This window comes from Carya illinoinensis, chromosome 6, assembly GCF_018687715.1.
Source record: "Carya illinoinensis cultivar Pawnee chromosome 6, C.illinoinensisPawnee_v1, whole genome shotgun sequence".
Lineage (NCBI taxonomy): Eukaryota > Viridiplantae > Streptophyta > Magnoliopsida > Fagales > Juglandaceae > Carya > Carya illinoinensis.
In genome coordinates, this window is record NC_056757.1 from 7,223,975 (window position 1) to 7,242,388 (window position 18,414).

The 18,414-nt window shown below is 36.1% G+C and overlaps 1 long non-coding RNA gene across 3 annotated transcripts; it reads right to left on the minus strand.

The window, feature by feature from the left end:
* Positions 1–12,391: 12,391 nt before the first annotated feature.
* On the minus strand, positions 12,392–17,498 carry LOC122312542. 3 transcript variants are annotated; one of them, XR_006243209.1, is made up of 5 exons: positions 17,034–17,498; positions 15,238–15,618; positions 15,062–15,145; positions 13,099–13,292; positions 12,392–12,754 (listed from the first exon to the last, which is right to left on the minus strand). It is a non-coding gene; the product is annotated as an uncharacterized LOC122312542 (long non-coding RNA). The 3 variants fall into 3 exon arrangements; XR_006243210.1 differs by lacking the exon at positions 15,062–15,145 and having other exon boundaries at positions 17,034–17,495; XR_006243208.1 differs by lacking the exons at positions 13,099–13,292; positions 15,062–15,145 and having other exon boundaries at positions 17,034–17,491.
* Positions 17,499–18,414: the final 916 nt, after the last annotated feature.

The following is an 18,414-nucleotide window of genomic DNA, read 5'->3' on the forward strand; positions in this document are numbered from 1 at the left end:
TTATTAACCTTCCAGGCACAAAGACACTTTGGTTTTGTGAGATCACCTTAGTCAGAACAGCTTTTAGCCTATTTGCAAGCACCTTAGCTATGACTTTATAAATGACATTGCACAAACTTATGGGCCTATAATCACTCACTTTTTTCTGGCTCTTTCATCTTTGGAATCAAAGTGATGAAGGTATCATTCACCTCCTTCAGAGGGCCGCCTTTATTCAAAACTTGGAGGGAGAAATCCAGCACTTCCTGCTGTATATGTTCCCAATTGGATTGGTAAAATTGAGCAGGGAACCCATCTGGACTTGGTGAGCTTAAAGGGTTCATTTGGAAGATTGCTTCTTTAACTTCTTGAGAGGTGAATTCCATCAGGAGCTTTCTGTTCATATCTTCATTTACTTTTGATGTCATGCCTGAAATGCATGCCTCCGCTGTAGTGGGCTGAGATAAGGTGAACAAAGTGGAAAAGAAATCAGTAAACATTGCTCCTATCTTTCCTTGGTCAACAATTTCAATTCCATTTTGGTCCTGTAGGAGTCTGATGCTATTGGTTTTCCTTTGTTGGGAGGCATACTTATGGTAGAAGCTTGTGTTTCTATCCCCTTGTTTTAACCAATGTTGTTTAGCCCGTTGTTTCCACCTTAATTCCTCTTCAGCTAAGATCAAATTTACCTCTTCCTACTGTTGTTACATGTAGCCGATATGATCACCTGATCCTGAGTTTTGCACATCTGTTATCTGCTGAAGCTGTTTATGGATACTATGAGATACTTGTTTTTTGTTGACTGATATCCATTTCTACAATACTCTTTGACAATTTGTTAACTTTTCCCTGAAATTTTTATCCAGTTGGTTCCCATTTGTTGGTGTTTGCCATGCTTCAGCTATTAGTGTTTGGCAATCATTCCTCAAAGGCCATGCTGCTTGATATCTAAAACCATGTTTTTTGTTGCTGCTACTCAATAAGGGGAGAGTCATTTGAATTTACCGTTGGGAGTACTTGACAGATGCTGTTGGAAAATAATGACATCCAATCTGGTGTGGCCATAGCTCTATCAAGTTTTTCTTTTGTTAAGTTGGGGCCTACTCTGTTGTTTGACCACGTGAAATGAAGACCATTAGTGACTAGATCATGAAGTGAACAGAGATTAAGAACTTCTCTAAATTTCTCCATTTGCTTGTATGGCCTTGGTGCAGCTCCCCACTTCTCCTCTTGACTTTTTATTTCATTGAAATCTCCTAAGCATATCCATGGCAAGGAGGTATGGTCCTTGATAGCCTTTAATAAACCCCAGCTGCTGTCTCTTTTTGAGGTGTTGGGATGGCTATAAAATCCAGTTAAGCTCCATTGTTGTTGGCAGTTTTTCTCCTTCACTAGTGCACTGATGTGCCATCTTGTGAGATTGTGAATCTGTACCTCAAGTTCATGACCCCATAGTAGTGCAAGACCCCCACTACTTCCATGGCTTTCAACTGTAAAACATCCTTCTAACTTCAGTTTCACCCTAATTTCCTCCATTTTCTTGTTATTGCATATAGTTTCCATTAAGAACTCTAACTGTCCGAGGGTTTTCAAACCCTTAGCAGTTCCAACTTATTAGACTCATTTGAGGTGGCAGGGCTGGTCACCAGCCTCTGCCAAATCAGTTATGTCCTCATCTACCAACCCCATTGACTGCTTCCCTCTCTTTCTATTTGATACCTTATAAACAGCCTTCCTTTTTATAGTAGCAGCCTATTGGATTTCATTGATTCTAAATTGTACCTCTTCCTTCTCTAAAGTTGTGTTGTTTCAATCATATGCCCATCCCTGCGTGCCCTTCTCTTTTATGTTCTGGTCTGCATTGGTAAATTTGGGTCAATTTCCTGAAGGACTTTGGTCAAAACACTATCCTACTGTTGTGGCTCTTGAGCTTTTATTGTAGTGGTCCCCCTGGCTTATTTTGTACATGTATTCCTTTCATGCCCCTGAGCTTGTAAGGCATACCTTCATCTTTTTTATTTCCAGTATACTTAGTTACTAGAATTGGACCTTGACTTTCTAGTTCGGGTTCTTTTTGTTTACTGTGTGTAACTGTATCATTAAGGAATTCAACTACTTGCGGGATAGAGTCCATACCTATTGGTTGGCCTGAGGAACCTGCTCCTCTCTGAGGTGGAGTCTCCCATAGTGGTCCTATCTGAGATATGGTTGGACACTGTTTTTCCACCAACTTGTCAGAGTTATGTGACTTTTTTGCTTGGTGGCTACTAGCCTTGTCCACATCATCATCTTCTTCCTCGTGAGCTGAAGGATTTCCTGGGGTTGCTTTGGCTCATCCTCTGCCTGCCTTCGAGTCCTTAGGATTTTCCTTCTGATTTACAGCACGTAACCACACCCCATATTGTGCCTCTTTCTTACCGTGCATCGATCTCTCTGAATGAGGGTAGTCTTTCGTACTGGAATGGTAACCATACTCTAATGTCGTTGAATGAACCCATGACTCCCCACATTAGAGGCTTTGTTATGTTGATTGAGATTTTGATACGTAGAAGATAAGGCCCCCAACCAACATCTTCCTCGTCTACATCCACGTCTAGGGCCTCTCCCACCTGTCTCCTTGTCTGTTCTCCAACTTTCTTGGTCATACCACCCAGTGGGATATTGTGAACTTGCACCCATATTGGTTCTTTATCAAAGACCATGTCCTTTGGGGAGATCAGACCATTATAGTCCTTTAGGCAAAGAAGTTGGCGATCAAAAGTCCACGGCCTTCCAAGCTTAACTTTTTGCATGTCAGTGGCTTTGTCGAACTCAAGCAAGAATAGATCTTTACCTACTCCTTTGATTTGTAAGCCTTCTCGCAGCTTCCATATTGTTCCCATTGAAGCTTTGAAAGCTTCGCTGTTAATCACTTTCTCTGTTATAAAAAGCCCGAGTAGGCTCATGTTGCCTCGCCTGAGTGTCGCCTCTTCCATAGTTAAATTGAAATGGACATCAGTTTGTTCATGCTTGGTGAGCTTAAGCTTTCCCCATTTTTCTATTATAGCTTCTTCCATATCTAACTAGTGCTGAGTTTACAAGAGGAAATCTTCTATTGTTATACATTTCTTTCAGTTGCACCTTTCTCAATCTGGTCAGGACAGAGATGAGAAGGAAAATTGCACTCTGTAAAAGGTTTGAAAAAAAGAGAACACACTATACCCCTCGGTTTCAAAAAACCAGGGGACTGTCCTTGCCTTTAGCAAGAAAAACTCCACAGCTCACACAAGAGACTTCAGTTTGATGAGGGTTCAGTTGTACTAGATTTGAGGCCAGGATGTTACTCTCAAAGCCTTCAATACTTTGCGTGTCAAACACACATTTCATCAACTGATTTTTCTGCCCAGTTTTGTAGGCACCATGAGAGCCAAACTTCTCGGGAACTATTTTTTAGAATATGCCATAGACGAAGTCTATGTTGTCTTTATGGAAAGACAATAACAATTACATTTTTCATTACTTTGTCTTGATCTGTGATAATAGCTTTTGGAGCTATAATATCCATACACTGCAACCAGGTTTGATATCCCATATCTATTCGTCAGGTATGTAGTATCGAATGTTACCACATCACCAAAATACTAATAGGCTGCCCTACTACGTGGGTCTCCCCAAAAGACATTCTTCAACCTCTCATCATCATCTAAATCTATCAAAGTAAAAAACATGTCATTCTTGTACTGCATCCTACAAACATACTCTCAAAGTGCTCTAGCATCTTCTTTCCCAAGTCGTAGATGTTTTGTCTTGTCAATATAATTGCAAAAATATTTTTTCAAAAAGGGGAGGTTCTCGAATCCACCAGCGCCAATAGCAAGAGATCCAAAGCTCTTATTCATTTGGATGTCAACTAAATCGTTTGTATTTATGACTTTTCACAAACTCACACACTTCTCTGTTACATCAAAAGAATCTGGATTTCTATGGACTGAGACCGTGATTATGGGTATTATGAACAATTGTCAACTGCAACTTTCCATTGAATTTTAAGGCATTTATCTTTGCCTTACAATCTGTCTTTTCTGTCGGATGTGATTTGGCGATATTCCACATCCTATTCTAAGCCTTCCCACCATGGGCACAACCAAGGGTGACATATCTAACATTGTCATCCTTTGTGTCATCACTCCAAACCCGTATTTCTTAGCATATTCCTTATAATACTCAATTAATTTTTCAAAAGAATTAAACTACATACCCAACTTTGGCTCCTCAATCATATCACCACCATCTATTTGCATTGTCTGAGGTGTCTCAGCACTGCCACCATCGGTTTTCCTAGAATCTGGTCTATCCTCTTTACTTGTTTCAACTCTAGAGGAGATACATGGCGCTACAGTTTTTCTACAATTGGGTGCATCCTCTTTACCAACTCTTGCGCTTGTTACGGAACTTGTATTGATGAGAGGCGTCGGAGGTCTCATCCCATATTGAAATGGATATTGGTTGCCATGTAGATATGGCAAAAAAGCAAGTGACTACGTAGGCACTGCTCCATAATAACTAAGCATGTAATATACGAAGGTAGGACAAGTTATTGGTATGTCCTAACATAAAAACAATAATGATAATTAGCAACCACAATGTTAATGTATTATGAAAATAAACATCAACTCAATCCAACAAAATTTTTAAATAATATAACATACCAGAGTTGGTGTATTTGAGCTAGATAGTGTTAACGGAGGTGGGTTTTCTTCCCCTTTTTTCATGATGACAATCCCAAAAACACCTATATATACACACAATAAGTATAATTAATACAGAAAAAATTTCTAGAATTGGAACAAATCCCAAAAATTCTAACTCAATAATTAATCTAATAGGCCTAGTTCATTAAGATTTCAAGATAGAAAAAATAGAGCATACATCCATTGATAGCAGTTAATTCAAACACCATGTGCAAATGAAACCAGCTTCAATACCTACATTGTGGACTCCCTGGTAATATTTTGGGAAAGTTATTTAAGTTTTCTGGCTGATGTTTAACCATTGAATAAAAAAATAGCAATGTCTCTGTCTACTTCAATAAAGAGATTACAAGTACTTCAATTTTTGTAAGTTTGATGCTAGAGTCACTACAACCGGGTATGCTTTTTGCCGCGCCATAAAACCGTCGCAATAGATGAACAAACTGTCGAAAATACCCTTCAGCCACGTTTTGTCCATCGCAGACAGACCCCCGCGATTTTACCCTGACATATGTTCTGGTTTTCGCCGATAAGGGAACCGCCGCATGTTGCCTTGAATCTCCGGCGATTTAGACGCCGAGAAATCCATAAAATCGGCTGCCGTTATTACTTTCCATCAACCTAGCCTTGTCGCCGCAAAGAGAGAACAACTCCTGCGATCTACACGTCGTCGGTTTGGAGAACCAAAATCTCGGCACTTAACAAAGCTGTCAAGAAATCTTTCCTGCGGTGTAATCGACTGCCGAAGAAATGCTGGGAAGCATGCAAACCAAATTTACGGCATCTAACCCAAACGCCGATTCTAATTTCATGCGGTGAGGTATCTACGGTTTTTTGGCACAATTGGGTTTTTACTGGGATTTTACCAGGTAAGACTCTTACGTCCCATAACTATTAATTGCTTGCATGAATTCCACAAATTTGGGTTTAAAATTTCACAAAATCTCATAAATTTTGACCAATTTCCCCAAATTTCGTGATGACAAAATTTGGAAAAAAATGGTACCAAAAATCTCATTCTTGCGTTCTGCACATGCGTATGACATTCAAGGTATTGGTGTTTGAGCATTATTTGCGCTAGCTGGATGGATAAGTTTTTTTTTTTCTTGGCACCTTATACATTCAAGGTACGCTTGAGCATGTTGTTCTTTCATGAGTTTATCTCCAATTAATATTGGATCTGAGATGATATGGTAATTACTTGAACATTCATGATGATCATGACACAGACATATATGACCATGGTACTGCATCACTATATATATTCTATTCTCAGATTTTCAATGCTTGTCACTATATAATACATCATAGATGATCAATTTTACCCTATTCGAAGAACCAGATGCAATGATATATTGATACAATGATTTCCAATGGCTGCATCTGATTGTAAAACATGCCAAATTAACCCTAATCATCATCAATATGTCCAACTAGCACATTTATAATACCAGCATGCTATAAAAGAAATTGGCCACTAGACATGAGTATGCTATATATATACTAAAGAAACTGGAGGGCAGTTTCTACCTGATGAGATGATCATCTTATCAGCTAGAAAATACTCTTTAAAAGATTCACATTTCATAACTTAGTTTAGCAGTACTAAAACAGAGCATCCATAGTTGCTATGTCAACAAGCCAGCAATCCTACTAACTCTACATCTACATGTACATACTCCACATGAATTTTTACACTTAGAAGTTCTTTGGGGTATTGGCTAGCACATCCCAAAAAAGCTTTGCCCTCGGAAGGTGAATTAATGACCTGTTACAAAAACCATCAATAAAATGGAATCAGACCATCTAATCCTGCAGGCATTAAAAAAAACAATTAAGCAAACCACTAGTTTCCTCCATGCATCCAATTCCATATAACCACCAACCTAGAATAAGTTATGGTATACCATGCATCATGAAGTACTTGCAATGGCCAAACATCTAAAGACATGTAATTTATATTCCTTCAGCCCAACACAGTCTAAACAAAATTTAGCTCATTGAATAGATGGAATTGGTCGATAGCTGGGATTTATTTGTGGTTCAGTTATATAGGGTATAAGGAAATGAAGGGTCTACATGTCATTTATATACAAGCACAAAATTCATAGCCTTTTCCTAATCCATATTTGCAATGATGAGATAATTTGAACGTCATGAGTTTATATTTACCTGATGTTGGCAGGGCCACGACCAACCTCTTTTCTATACAAGAAACCTGTATATGATAACAATAATTTCAGTTAATGTGTGGTTTAATTTACACAATTTGCTCATGCTAACTATATCAAACCATTTTATTAGAGCACATACATAAGGGCATTATTGTGAGGAACTTGTCTAGACAATATTGCATTAAAGCATAGCTGTAAAGTTTTCTATACATTAAATACTTAAACTAAATATCTGCATGCAATAGGGTATAATTTCATAGCTGGCCAATTTACCAACCTACTAGTGTAATTTAATAGCATGCAGTCAATATTAGAGGGCTACTTCTCTAATCTAGTCTGATACTACAGCATGTTATCCTCACAATGCTTATTCTATGAAATAATTGGAAACTTAAAGCAGCATATATGCTCACTTTGATTATATTGAGATATATATCATCAGTGAATAAGGTATACATGAGCTGTCAAACCATTACTAAAATAGAGATATCCCTATTCTTACTATTCCTACTTCATTCATTTAATGAAATACCCTTGTTTCCCTCCCTTTTACTAACAACATTTAAAATACGTAATACTTTTGGGATGAACTACTCACAAAGCCAAGTAACCAGGAAAACATTTTTAGAAAAAAAAAATTTTAACTGTGCAAGTTCCCACATTACCTCCATGAACTTCCTTCATCCTCTCCAACAACATTCCCTATGAATAATGGTAGACAAAAGTAATGCTACTATACCAATATCTCCCCACCACAACTTCATCAAAATAGGTTAGTAAAAGTGTGACAAAAAAAAAAATAGTAGGTACTGCTAGCTTGCAGCAGATGCTTAAAGAATTGCAGCATAAGTCTCTCTTTGAGACTCTAATTCTGTCTCCATATCTGTCATTCTCATGTTTACACGTGTTTCATATTCTCGTATATTCTCCTGCATAGCCATTAGACCAGTTTCAATCTCTTTCAGGCAATTTTGGTAATACTCTGAATTTTTTCTATTTTGTTCATTTTCCTCGACAAGTCGTTCATACTCCTCATTGGGTACTCCAGGTACTTTAGGAGATTCTGGCATCACATAATGGCCCAGCCCTCTGGAATATCCTGGTCTATGTCCCAAAACCTCCCTAAATATGGTTGCTGCAGCGTCATCTGTGCGAGCATCTGGTTCTTTCGCATTCATCTTTTCAACCATCTGATTCTGTTGCATGAATCAGATCCACCATTACCATCATTTCACTAACAACTTAACTTATAAGCTTACACAAGTACTTATGTGCAAATATATTATGTCCAGTGTAGTTGGTGTGATAATACTAGTGCAGGTAGTTGCTTAAATTAGAAATATGCTCACATAATTGTCTTATGTGGTTGGTGTGATAAATCTGCCCTTTTTGCTTGACCAATGCACATCTTTGTAGAAATCAATCAAATTCTTGTCTTTCTACTTGAACATAAAAACACCATGGAATTAATATAGTATTCAAAATATTGACCCACATCTTTGAGCCACAACATATAGGATATTAAAATTATTGCAATACCTTCCTCTCCATTAGTACAACAAATGATGTCCTTCCGCTTGTATGGTTGACCTTTTGTTTACTCCTATTTTCTTTGTTTTGACTGGACATTTTCTGCAACAAAACATAAATTTTCAGTTTGCTTGAGTTGTTATGAATGCATGCCAATAGGATAGTTATGTTGTTTCGGGATATTATAAAGTAATTTATAACATTTCTAGAAACATAATAGATCACATGCCAAACATGAACAATAGGATCTGAAGTACTATGCACAGCTTGCATACAACTCACTAGTCTATGTTAGCTTCCATCTTTCCCATAAGAAACCAACGGAGAGGCCTGTCCATAGGAGTTCAATACAGTTCTTATTTCTTGCTTAGCATGAAGGAATCATTTTTGTACTATTTATGAAGTTATCTTGCACATGAAATTTGATTACACTTTCATATCCTTGAGCCAAAATCAGATAAACAAACATGTAGCAGTGATATATTTACCATTATCCATGTCCCTACAAAAGGTAAATAAAAAATAACATATATATACATCATTTTCATTATCATAGCTTGGATATTTTGTCTTACAATTAAACATGATTTGTAAGTACATGCCACAAAGTTCTTTAGTGTAGCTTTTCATTTAATGCTAATTCCTACTCGAACAAGTTATTTTTGCAAGTCAGCCACATATTTAGTTAATGACATGAATTTCTTGATGAATATATAGTGTCTTACCTTGAATGAATCACTCCCCCACCGATTGCATAACCACTCCCAGACTGGCTGCCCTACCAACCCACCTCCATTAGCTAGTGCCTCTGCATGTGTTGCATAACTCAAGTATTTTCTGTGTAGCTTGTAATGAAATGCATTGTATGCACGGGATAGCTGACTTGTGACAGTCCGCTGATGATTTTTTTTTGTCCAATCAAGGACAAAATCAACCTATCAATTTCATTGAGTTAATAACCGATCAATATTGCTTTTTAGGAGACTATTTGCACAAATGTCTGAATAACTCATAAACCAGCAGACCAATATTTTTCTCTAAGTATCTTCCAAAAACTGAAATAACCCATTAACTTTTTTAACTCATACAACAAGCTTCATTATTTTACCTATCCTAAAAAGCAAGCTTCATTTATTTTCAATTCACATTTTCAAGTTCAGATTGTAGATATATAAGTTATAATAAGCAGGAAAACTCTGTTCATATTACAGATTCACCCAGACATTCAACATTCTTGTATTGTGCCTCTCTACCATTTCTTTGGAAAATTCTAATTATCTAAAGTTATTACTAAAAACAGAGCATATGACAATAAAAAGTATATCAGAGCCATACTCGAACACGTTCAGACAACTCCTCTTTCTCCTTTGCATCGACAACACTCCAGCTAATATGTCTCATTTCTGCGTAGTGCTTAATGATCCATGTCACTCGAGTTGTGTATACTATCCTATTGTTACATGATGGACCTATCTTCCCATCTTTGATTTCAAGTGGTATCTTGCCATACTTTCGCATCCTCTCAAACTCTATACCTTTGGCTACACCTCTTACACGTTTACTAGTGTTTGGTACTATACCAGCAACACAAACAGTCAGCAGTTAAATAAATAAACCATGTATATTATACCTCTTTGTTGTGTATTATTTATTAATCCCTTAATAAATATATGTCCAATATACTTACCATTGCCGGCCTGTTGTATTCACTCCTGTATTCACCTTTGCAGGAGTAGTAGATGGATGCAAAAATGATGGATTCAACTCATCTGGGGGTTGAGTGGAATCATCAGAGTCCACTTCAGCTTCGTCTCTCAAAGTCCAACCTGCTGGTTCTGGATGTGGGTTTCGTCCAATGGGCTGCAACACTCCTCTCCCTCTCTGTGTGTGACTCATTGCGAAGGCACTATGGTACTCATGAGAAGTCAAGAAAAGAGAAGCAAGTAAATATATAATGAGTAAACTGTATACTACTTCAGCTAACAGTTTTGTAGTTGACACTAAAAAGACCCAAAGGATGGAAGCAATTGCAACTCGAAATGCACAAAATTCAAATGTTCAACTAGAGCCCGATAAAGCATGAAGCAACTTAAATAGAACAACTCCTAAGATGGAAAGCAAGAGAGCCTGGATAATGAAGCACGGCGGCTGGACAGAATGGTGATGTACCTCCTCTCTCTCTACAAGTAGAATTAATGGAGGGTACAAGCTTGCAGAATTTTGCAACCCAACTTTATGCTCCACCAAGCCGAAATGCTCCACCCAGCAGAAACTTGAGGAAATATACCCAATATGCTCTGGTTTGATAGCTATACTGATCCTCGTATAGGTAATGAAAATTTGCTTTCCCGCTTGCTATTGTGCTCATCTCCCGCGCTTTGCCCTGGCTCTAGTTAGTAGATTCAGTACTAGTAGTAGGTGAGATAAATCGACATCCATCAGTCGCAGTTAGCCATAATTTGCTGGCCAGCAGCTTCTGTACTAAGTAGCAGTGATGTTGAGCAACCGTATTTACAAGTTATGTGGGGAAGACACGTCTGAACCTTAACATGCACAATATGAGATGTATGTAAAATATATCAGATAGTATGAATATAAGAAAATTTATTATTCAGTATCTCCATATAATTAATGTACATACTTTATATTCAAATAATATTTTGGATAATCTATATCATCACACGTGTATTTGCTAACAAGTTTTTAACAATAGAGCTTTGGAAATATATTGGCTGGACAATCATGATAATCATTAGTATTATATAATAATATAATAATTTTTAAGCGTACGTAATACATATATCTCCGTCAGGCTTCTCATGTATAATTTATTATGGATATTTATCATTCTATAAATTTATGCATACTATATAGTATAGATGTTGTATTACTATATAATGAATAAATAAATAATCCAATATGAGGATTTGAATGATATAACCAAAGTGAAATTCATCGTATATTATTTTACTATTAAATATTTTGTGGTTGATAGATATTCTAATATAGAGATTTATGTGAATGGAATAGTCAACATTCATCTTACATTTATCAAATGTGTCTTTTAGCTTAGGCTAATCCATTGAATGATGCTCTAAAGAACTATCAATATCTGCACATTTCTAAATATATCATTATTCTATATACTAGCGGCAACTAAAAGTGATACGTACAATTATATATATGATACAATTAAATTAAATCATATATTGGCTGGACAATTATATATATGATACTAATTATTCTACATTTCTAAATATATCAATATTCTATATCTATATCATTATATATATGATACAATTAAATTACAAATGCAGATAAATCATTAGTATTAATATAAACTTCTAGTAGAATATATAGGACATTTAAAAATGGTAGTTGATCAAGAAAGGCGTGTTGGATGGTGTGGATTATAGGTCACTTGTTGTACACCTAAAAGAATGATTATACCCATGAAAATAATAGATAAACACTTTCAATATTTCCTCAAATATGCCATGGTGATATATATGACTATTCTCTTCTTCAAAACACCACTTAATTGATTATTTAAATGCCTCTATTTATAGACATAATCTGGACATCAATTACATATGCAATATCACTGCAACTAATTAACATATATAGTCAATTTCTTCAACTACTCATGTATGTTACATTTTTTTTTTCAAAGACTATCCCACTTAATACTATCTCACATAGTAGTTGAAGGAATACTATATCATCTGAGCTCAAATCACGCATAGCAGATCACTATATATATAGTATCGTCGGATGATCACCAGTAGTAATTATCATGCCAAAAATCGTTGCATTTTTCTGTACGGGTACTGTATGGCTGTTTGGGTACATGCATTTATCATGGCCTTTAAATTACGGACCTAGATGGAGGGTACATGATCAACCTCTGCCACCATCTCACTTTAAAAATAAAAACATAACATGACTTGCATATCCACATTAAAATGAGATAAATCCTGCAATTTAATAATACATCCCTGCATAATCCATATTTTCAATTCATGAACCATAAGCAAGTTCAAAATCTTGGGGAGTACTCGAATCAGACCATTGCCTACATGAATACATATTTAAATAATTTGAAGCATTCAACATGAAAGGGTTTCCCTTTTTTCATCGTACAAGCAGTTTACAACACTAGGAAATACAATAAAGCCTCCCCAGTACAACAATAGTTCCTTGAGCTCTCACGCCATTACTGTGAAGCCAACTACAAGAAGTGAAAATTCCCCAGTACAAATTTGTGGTTGACCTTGCTGGAAGCGATGATCAGCAAACGATTCATACATTTTCCCACTTAGGCCACATGAAGGATAACACCTGTAAAAACAGCATGATGTTACCCACCCAATATTTTACATAAATGGCAAAGCACATACATTTTCAGGTTCTAGAGTATAAAGAATCACATTAATATATATCATCTTTACAGAGTCTGAAAACTGTAAAACCAATAAAACAACAACATATCAAAGTGAGTACTCGACCCCGGGCCCACAAGTATTTATCAAAGAAAAGCAACACCCCCAGCCCGTAAGTGTTTTCCAGTGATCAATAAAATCATGAGATTCATTAGCACTATTGAAAGACATTGTCTGACTCATGGACACTCCAACTATCACACTCCCCATGGAATATCCAATGTGTATAAGTAGGATCAATACCTATCGTGAATAGATGATCTTCAACTTCATTGAATGGTAGGAATAGGTTATTTCGGCATCTCCGACATGGACACCTTATGGTAGTTTGTCCAGGTGCATGGGTCTTTGCCATGGTGAGGAGAGTGTTAATCCCTTCACCATATTCACGTGAGGTAAACCTATTTGGCACGTGCATCTAATTCTTGTCCATTTTTCTGTGTCAATCGATTAAGGGGTATGAATGAAACCTTAAGTAAATCAATGAAATAATTAATCTAGGTAGGTAAAAGTGATTAATTAAACAATATAAGAACAAATAAATTAATGGTTTCAAACACCCATCATTTAAGTCTATTTACACGTCACTAATTCCAATTTTGCCTCGAATCAAACATGCCAAAAACATATTTTTAGCAGATAATTCGGGCATAAGTTATATGTACATCACATAAAACATGCCACAACAAAGGATTGTATGACTGGACAGATCTGTCAATTGAACATTCCAATAGAGAAGTCCTTCTACAAGATATATATGTCACGTGTTAAAATCATGACCAATGCTTTCTCTAACATGTTACGCTACGCGGGTATAGTCTTCTATAATATACCATGAGCAAAAGAAATGACCAATATGAAATGCCATAATATTTGGGACAATATTAAAGTCTGTCATCAACACACAAATATGAGATAGTGATCCTGCTTCTCTATATGATTGTAATTCTTTTAATCACATACTTCACACTCATATTCACCGGTGCATTCACATAACTCAAGTCTTTACATGCCTCATTTTTATGACAATTCATATAGGATTGGTACACAGCATTTATATAATCAGACCATTCAAAGAATATAGAGCTATGAGACAACAAAAAGCCTCAACAAAAGATAGTATAAACATTGCCTAAATTATCTGTCAATATTGAGTCAATAGCTGGAAATAAAAATTGCTGAAAGAAGATTGTCCTAGTCGAAATTGAATCATGCAAGAAGAAATTGAACAGCAAGCTAGCTAGCGTGCTAGTTAGTCTATGTATCAGTAAGCTTTTGCTTGTTAGTCAAGTTAGCTAGCAAGCTTGCTAGGTTGCTGTCCAATATTTATGTCCAAAATATTGGACAGCAACAAAAAAGTACTGATAATTTAGGCACCACAACCGGGCATTAGATTTTGCTGTCCAATATTTTGCTGGTTATGTCCAAAGCTAGCTAGCTTGCTGGTTATGTCCAAGCTAGCTAGTAATCTTACATTATACAAATAGTATTTACATTGAACTAGACAAGATCGTACAGTATTACTCTCTATTAAGTTGTTTGGGGCATTTGTTGGGGTCATAGATAACATGTTTCCTTCTTTGCAATCTATCACGTTTTGATTAGTACTTTTTCATTTTCTAGTGCTAAATTTGTCTCTTTTTTATTATAACTATATATGATAATTTAGATTGTTCTTGAAATTTTCAAAAAGGTTTGGGAATTTCCTCTAAGCCTAAAGCATTAGGTATTTCTACAACAAAACAGTGATCGATATCTTAAAATGAATACACTTTGATCATTCAGAAATATGTCAATTTAATTCACAAACTAAGATATTTGAACGTCCTAATTGATCTACAGATCTGAAAGAAAAAGTTAGATATGACCACTTGCATCAAAAACCCACTCAAGAGATCTTCTATAATTCCTATATTACCTTGTAATTTAAGCAAGCTTCAAATGGTAATTACAAGAAAGGGTAATTGACAAACCAGTTAAAATTTAAAATAAAAAACAGGGCAATTAAGCTTTTAGACTAGAGCAGTAATTCAACCGGGTTGTTGTTTGTTTCTTTGTGCATTTTAATTTCCTCTTTCTAAATTAGACTTTGAATGAGTCAAGCAAGAAAGTTGCACCGATCTATTGAAGCTATCATTCACATTCCACGATTTTAAATTAACTAATTTAACTAATTAACCATCTCTCTAGGCCTAGAGGTAATTACCAGAGTTGCGTTGGCTGAAAATAGGATGGCCGGCTGCTATGGCAACACGGTGGGGAGCATGCCGAATCAAGGTACTGGGGCAGCCTAGGGAGAGAGAGGGTTGAACAAGAGAGAGAGAGAGAGAGAGACGACGAACAGCTGGACGGAAGAAATTAAGGTTTAGAATATATGATTACCAGGTATCGGAGACGACTCCGGCAGCAAAGGCGACGGCCTGACGACCGACGGTGCAGCTACTCGTCAAGATGGAATCGTCGGCGTAGCAGGGGAGAAATTTGGGGAAAATCTGCTGCAGCTAGGGTGACCATCGCATCATCTCAATTAAATACCCCTGTTTGTTGCGGCGCTAGATATTTCGCCGTAATAGCTCTCCCAGACGCTTATTGCAGCGCTAAGTGCAGACGCCCCTGGCCCAACTTTATTGCAGCGAACCGGTATCGCGGCAATAGCTCCATGTTGAATAAATTTACGGCAACAGTTTAATTCTCCAGTAGTAAACCCATTCTCAAATGCCAAAAAGTCACTTAAACGTTCTCTCACTTCGGCGATTAGATTTGCTGCACATAGAAAACGCCAAAAATAATATTTCTTTCCAGCGGTAGATATAGTCGTAGTTAACTCTTTATATGATAATAAAGTGAATGAAATTTTGCCACGAAAAATAGCCGCAGGAAAGAAAAACGCAGTAAAAGACTAGTTATGTTGTAGTGAGTTATGTTTTTGTGGGATTTTAAAATCCTAAAAGTCAATATCTTTTTTATAGGCATTAGGGCCTCTCTGAATAAGAGGAAGGGATTATGGCCTCTCTAAAGGATCATAGTAAATTGACATAATTTTTGGGTGGAGGGATTAGGGCATCTCTGAATAAAAGAGGAAGGAAAAAATGGTTTTAAGCTACTAATTTAAGCAAGTGCCGAGTTCCAGAATTGATTGCCCTTGTTGCTTTCTTCATGTACATTTTTATGAGTCAAAGGAGTGTTGGACTCCATAGGCACCAAATTGGGTTAGCTCCCCTGCATGTATATAATTAATTTATTATGGTCTTCTTTCAATTAGATTATAGATTGTAGATTGTCCACAATCATGCACATAACAACTGGGCCTTTCACTATTTGTTTTGTTTTTTCTTGTCTTATATTTTTTGAAATCAAAGATGAAAAGTAGAAACTTGCTGCACTCTCTATTGTTATTTTTTTTTAGAAAATTACATAAACATATGTAGTCATCCCTATTCATCATACAAACGAAACATTGATTAGAAGACTATAACAAACTGCATCAAGACTTCATTGAGAAGAAAATCTGCGAAATAATAAGGGTAGGGGAAGAGAATTATATGAGGCTGTGACAAGGAATGAGGGAAAACATTGGAAATTTGTCTTTTCATATGTTTGCACAATCTTAAGTGGTTTCTAATATTTCAACTCTTTGTACCATTAATTTTTGGTTATTTTGTAATTTATCCCTTTCAGTTTGTTGAAACCATTTAGGGTCAAAGTCAGTTAATTCAAATATTGTGCTTTTGTTAGGCTTTCCACAAGATAAGTAAATGTTTGAAATTAATTGGAAATGAGAGGTTTTTGTAAGCCAGCAAATATAAGGGAAGTATTGATATTCTTTATCTAAACAATAATATTTTTTATCACAAGATCAACTCTTGGAACCTGGCAGAACAAGCTAGCAAATATATGGTTTGCCTTCTTTCACTTTCCTTGTATTATTTATCTATAATGTCCAAGATCTACACTTCAACAAATTCTACATTGTGGGATAGATTAAAGCGGAGAAACAAATAAAGTTGAGTTATTTTTGTTAACGGGTCATAGATGGCTGGTTTGGATCCCTATAGTCTTCAATAAATCCTACATTTTTTGATAGATTAAAGCTGAGAAACTCCAAGCAATATAAGAGGATTATCACAAATCTACCAATGTAGCAACAGGTCAAAACAAAGGAAGGGAGAAATTTTTACCCAACTAAGAGAGATGAAGTGTAGCAGATTTATTCCTTGCTTTTTCCTGGCCTCAATGTGCAACAACTTGTCGACAACAAGCTCTATGAAGTTAGCTCATCCTTTAATGAAGATAGTCTTTAGCTCTGACAAAGAGGAGGTATCTTTCCATTTGACTTACTGTGCTATGGAATACAATGGAAGCTCGGGTTTGAGCGACGGTGAAGACAAGGTATTATGCTTTTAGCTTAGTACGACGGCAATGATAAGCTCACTAGCCAACGACAAAGAGAAGCTCCAAAGCATTCGATCCCTTGGATAATGAAGACACCCATCAGCGAAGAGCAAGAAAAAGATTATCTCTACTCTGCATTTATCTTCTATTTCTATTTGGGTCTCTCTTTTTTTCTTTTTTATTTATAAACACTCGGCTAACATGGCATATTTTATTGGATGATTCTCCCGCAGTTGCAATTCCCGACTATCCTTAGAAGTATTGTTCTCCGAAAGATCTCCACTCTCTCATTTAAGTAATCATTCTATAAATAATAATTAGATATTAAATAATAATAATAATAAATAATAAAAAGTATTTAAAAATTAGTTATAAATAATAAATAGTAGTAATTATCCAAATAGAACCTTAATCTCTCTCCTTGAGAGATCAGGCAAGGTTTTTGTTTTTCATAGAGAGAAGCACGAGCAGAAGAAAGTTGGGGGCTGTGAACGTGAAGTGGCATCCAAACCAAATTTGCCACGTCATGGTGTGTGGTGTAGAAAAATTAGATAGAGTTTTACTACTCATCATTCCCACACATAACAAATCATACATATTATTATTATTTTTTTAAAAATTTAGGTTTATTTTTTTAAACTAATTGAGTTCTTTTACTCATCATCCATATATTATATATTTGATAAGAGAAAAAAATTAAAAAAATAAAAATATTTTTACTTCCTGATTAAGAAATTTTTTTTAATAATACTGTAAATTTTTTTAAAAAAAATTAAAAATATTAAAAATATATATAAATAACAAAAAAAATAAAAATTTACTTATGTCTAACCGTAGCTCCAATGGTGCTAGACTGCTATGGGCGATGGAGGTAGCAGGATCCATTAATTAACTATAGCTCCCAGCGGTCGGCGGACATAGCACCGTCTTAAATGAAATAAAAATGCTAGATGCAAGCGCTGGGTTTAACCGGCTTACAAGCGGTTTGCCTACATCATCTAATAAAACGGTGCGTTTTCATCTATTTATTTTTTTACTCTCCATTTCCTTCCATCTTCATCTCTATTTCAATTTCACTCCCCCCTCCCTCCCTCCTTGCATCTCCATCTCCGTTTGACCTTTCTCTTCCCCCACTCGTTAGTGCCGACAGAAATGAGGCCCAACTAG